The 5,340-nt window shown below is 43.5% G+C and overlaps 1 protein-coding gene across 1 annotated transcript in view; it reads left to right on the top strand.

The window, feature by feature from the left end:
* The first annotated feature begins 337 nt into the window (after window positions 1–337).
* LOC311244323 (protein kinase C and casein kinase substrate in neurons protein 1-like) overlaps window positions 338–5,340 on the top strand; it is a 94,390-nt gene continuing 89,387 nt past the window's right edge. The window contains exon 1 of the mRNA XM_084333779.1: window positions 338–400. The gene's annotated coding sequence lies outside the window, so the exon portion shown is untranslated. The remainder of the gene's footprint in view (window positions 401–5,340) is intronic.

Genomic DNA, 5,340 nt, shown 5'->3' with positions numbered 1-5,340 from the left:
CCATCTCCCACATGTCCTGCTAGCTTGTCGGTACATAATGGCAGCGCTACATGTTTGTGTGTGATGATGAGCTCAGACACTCCTTGTCTCACACTGTCTCTGCTCCTCCTAGCGCCTCTTGTGCCTCTGCAGCTCCCTCCCCCTCTAAGCTGCTCAAGTGGCACATTGCCGGGATTATCCCTCCTGCATTGAGAAACGCTGGCCTGGGTGTCAGTCTCCTCTGAGCTGAACGGTCAAACCCATGAAAGTAAAAAAAATAAATAAACCCTCTCATGCCTCTGCCTTTCATATGAACGGCACCAGAGCTTTGGACGACAAGCTACCACCAAGCGGGGACGACTAAGAGGCTTGTGGATATAATTTTGTGGGTTTTTATTTTGCCATAATGGAACTATCTTGGGTAAGTGGTTGTACTAAAGTCTTCTTTGTATGTCACAATACGTGTCTCAGTTCAGCCCCTTGTTGGATGACTTTTTACTGCTAAGCTGGTAAATCAGTCTCATGATATCAACGATGATTAGAATGCAATGGACCCAATCAATCAAAGAAACTCTAATCGTGTGCATGTGTGCGTGTAAAATTGTAGGTCTGCTTCCTAATACTGTCTTATCCTAATACTGTTAGGTTTCTTTAGAATTCTTTTAGACACATGATACTCTGTTCCTGATAATTGTCAGGTGATTCTCTTTTTTTTAGTGCCCACAAACAAACGGGAAATCTGAGATCCTTTTGTAAGACATTTCTGAACATTTTGAAACTTCATACCGCTCATTATACTTTGTTGTCCCACGAATCAGCAAAGATTGGTATACAGTACCAATGTAGGTATCATTATATTACTCCAACTCTCTCTATATAACCAACAGGAAGTGCAAGGTGTGTCGTTCACTATCACTCTTGTGGGTTGACCTAAATAACTTCTTCAGAATGATTACCCCCCCCCCCCCCCCCCCCCCCTCACCTGCAAACCATACAGTAACTCCCTCGAGGGAGAGGTCTGGCTTGTGCCTCCCTCCCATCCGTCTGCCTGGTTCCCTGTCTCCATTGTCCTGTCCATTTATTCGTATTATTTTGCGCCCCGGACCGATGTAAAAATTGGCTGGGGGGCGCATTATAAAGGAAAATATGATGCGTTCTCCTTCAGCGTTGCCTATTGATCAGGAACAGATATGGAAATATTATGCATCTGTGCTGTGCTTTGAGGAAAATAAACTGTGATTTTTCAATCTGGTTGCTAGTTGACATGGCAATCGTCAATGGTAGTAAAATATAATAATAATAATAATAATAATAATAATAATAATAATAATAATAATAATAATAATAATAATAATAATAATAATAATAATAATAACAACAACAACAACAACAACAACAACAACAACAACAACAACAACAACAACAACAACAACAACAACAACAACAACAACAACAACAACAACAACAACAACAAGACGAAGAAGAAACATTTTACGGAAAAAATTCACATTTTCTTATCGTCTATGCTTTTGCACTCCAAGTGAAGCACTTGAGTTAAGAGCAGATAAGATAAGATGTGCCTTAATTAAATCCCCTTGGGGAAATTCAGGGGTCATAGCAGCACAGCGGAGGGGGACGGGAGGTACAGATTGATTGATTGATTGATTGATTGATTGATTGATTGATTGATTGATTGATTGATTGATTGATTGATTGATTGATTGATTGATTGAAAACTGTATTAACAGATTGCAGAATGGGTACAATACAGTACGGCTCAATACAAACAACTGCTAAGAGAATGCAGACCAGAGAAATACTTTCGTCTTGTTTACATCAGGGTCCTCCATTTTCAATTAATCAAGACATTTATTACATACAAGACATACAGATATACACTACTGTGTAAGAAAAAGAGATCATATAAAAATATTTTGACATTTACCGTGGCCATTTTCTAATTGCAGTCAGGGTAATAGAAAGAGTTTAAGACTATTACACTTAATGTTGACCGCCGGAAGTGTATTCCACGCTGGCTTTGTTGTACACAATGTGTACGTCGCTTTGGATAAATGACTAAATGACCAAATGTAAATAGGTGCAATCATATCTTAAAACATTTGCTTTTCATGTTACTGAATAGATGACCTCAGACGGTTCCCCCTTAATACTGTTGATGGTTAGATGTCCTTTAGCGATGTATTGCCACAAGCATGTGTACATGTAAACACCTCCATACCGATTTGACTGATATATTGTACCTAGAGGTTATCTGGTTAAAGAAAATCTCTGGACAATTCTCTGGGAATGTTCCGGTTAATCCAAATGCTTCCTAAACATAATCCAACGCCATTAAAAATATAATCTGCTATAGGGGTCAACGTTAGGTACTGTTTTGTGTTCAAACTGTTCCGAGCCTCGGAGCTGCTTTTGTCATGAGCTGAGATCCTGGCATCCTCCAGGGGGCTTAACCGGCTTTGATGTCAGTGGGACTGTTAGCCAGAAGCTAATTGGAAGGCCAGACTAACGGACAGGCAGAGGGACCTATGGCGTTACAGAGATTACCAGCACTGTTACCTGAAGGCTATGCAATTCCACAGACCCGTGTTGCATCAGGTGGCCTGTTCTGTTGATGGTTTCCCCTCTGATTCTGAACCTTCAGGTGTACAGCCTCACATTAAACTGGACTTTGAAGAAGTCTTTATTCATTGCACACATTGACAATGTCATCATGCAGCGACACACACATGCGATGGGCGGCACACACAGGAACACATGCATGCAATCTTTGGGTCGACAAATAAATTTAGTCTCTGCACTTGATCCATCCCGTCGTCCTTCCCCCCCCAAGGGCAGCCGGGAGCAGACATGGGTTGCGGCATGGGGCAGAGCCCGGGGACCAATCCAAGTGCTCCTGTCCATCTTCGTCAGGGACACGACAGCGTTAGCGATATGTTCTGCATCTTTTTCCATGGGGTTTATATTCTGGAGGGGAAACCCTTGCGAGCACACAGGGAGAACATGCAAACTCCACACAGAAAGGCCCGGGAGACCTGGGTACCTGGCAACGTGGCGACCGGGTCCCCAAGCGGGAATCGAACCCTGGACCTTCTAGCTGTGAGGCGACAGTGTTAACCACTACACCACCGTGCCGCCATGCCGTCACAATGGCTACTGGCCGCTGACGGTATTGGGTGGTAACGTTCTAAAATGCACCCTTAACCCTTTCACTGCCACACTACAGAAGGTTAACCCTTTACTATCACACTACCGACGGTTAACCGAAAGGGTTTACCCTTTGTCGTGTGTCAGTGAAAGGGTTAACCTTCTGTATTGTGGCAGTGAAAGGGTTAAAGGAAATGTACATGTGATAGATAAAGGACTGTATCTACCATATTTACGGTAGTGATATGAGGTCTACAATGCTTGCAATGCTAGGGTTGCACGATACACCTCACCGATACCAGTATCGCGATACCCAGCCGTTTAAAACAGTCCAATACTCCATTTTATTAGTATCATTAAGTTTTGTTTTCCAAATTTAAGAGCCCAAAACTCTCTCTTTCTCTCTCTCTTTCTCTCTCTACTATAATATATTCCATTACTTTTCCTGATGTTCGGATGGTATCGGTATCAAAGTCAAGATTTTGGTATCGTGACAACACTAGTGTCCACTACTGTCCAGTAATCCAATTTAATTATTTGCTTTCCTGTCTCCGCACAATAGTTGTTTGTATTACTATCATGTTAAAAACTACTTCTGTTTTTGGATAATACTGGATGTTGGATATATACTGTAGATCGGACAAGGACAAGCAATGGAGAGGAGGGCCTTTTTGGACCCGCTGCCTGGTAGGAAGACAGACATATAGGCCTACGTCTCTACGTTCCTCTTTAAGACAATAGCACAGCCACCACTCGCATCCCTCCAGAGGCGAATTTGCCTTAAACCCTTTCACTACCACACTACAGAAGGTTAACCTTTCACTACCACACTACAGACGGTTAACCTTTCACTACCACACTACAGACGGTTAACCTTTCACTACCACACTACAGACGGTTAACCTTTCACTACCACACTACAGAAGGTTAACCTTTCACTACCACACTACAGACGGTTAACCTTTCACTACCACACTACAGACGGTTAACCTTTCACTACCACACTACAGAAGGTTAACCTTTCACTACCACACTACAGAAGGTTAACCTTTCACTACCACACTACAGAAGGTTAACCTTTCACTACTACACTACAGAAGGTTAACCTTTCACTACCACACTACAGAAGGTTAACCTTTCACTACCACACTACAGAAGGTTAACCCTTTCACTACCACACTACAGAAGGTTAACCTTTCACTACCACACTACAGAAGGTTCACCTTTCACTACCACACTACAGAAGGTTAACCCTTTCACTACCACACTACAGAAGGTTAACCTTTCACTACCACGCTACAGACGGTTAACCTTTCACTACCACACTACAGACGGTTAAGCCTTTCACTACCACACTACAGACGGTTAACCTTTCACTACCACACTACAGACGGTTAAGCCTTTCACTACCACACTACAGAAGTTTAACCTTTCACTACCACACTACAGAAGGTTAACCCTTTCACTACCACACTACAGAAGGTTAACCTTTCACTACCACGCTATAGACGGTTAACCTTTCACTACCACACTACAGACGGTTAAGCCTTTCACTACCACACTACAGAAGGTTAAGCCTTTCACTACCACACTACAGAAGGTTAACCTTTCACTACCACGCTACAGACGGTTAACCTTTCACTACCACACTACAGACGGTTAACCTTTCACTACCACACTACAGAAGACATTGCTTGAGGCTTGGGCTGATCGCTATACTAACCCGTTTGGCTGGGTTAGGGGGAGGGCAAGTCATGGGTGGGAATCTGGCGTTGTGGACAGCGACGCCTACAGGTCAGGTCTGGGCACTTGCTCAGCGGAGGCAGGACTTGATGAAGGCAGCGTGACCTCCCACGCGTTACACTTCACCAATGAGAGCCCTCGCTGCCAGGTGAAAAAAGAGTCACTGGCTGTCGCCGCACGTGTCGGAGGAAGCGTGCGGATGACTTCAGGATTCCCTTGTACCGACCAGTAGGAGAACATGCGCACAACAACCAGGTAGGGGAGGGAGGGAATTGGCGACTAAATCGGGACGGGGAGAAAACAGAGAAAAATCAGAGAAAGAGAGGATAAAAAAAAAAGGAATAATCTGGATGGCGTTCAGAGCTCCGCTCCTTGTCCTGTGCTTATATACCATTCTGAGTTCATACAATCTGCCTTCTTTGACGTAAACATCTTCAAGTCACAATTAGACCA

Source organism: Notolepis coatsorum, assembly GCF_963971535.1.
Source record: "Notolepis coatsorum genome assembly, chromosome: 17".
Lineage (NCBI taxonomy): Eukaryota > Metazoa > Chordata > Actinopteri > Aulopiformes > Paralepididae > Notolepis > Notolepis coatsorum.
The sequence above is the reverse complement of the archived record's forward strand: the minus strand, read 5'-3'. Positions and strand labels throughout refer to the sequence as shown.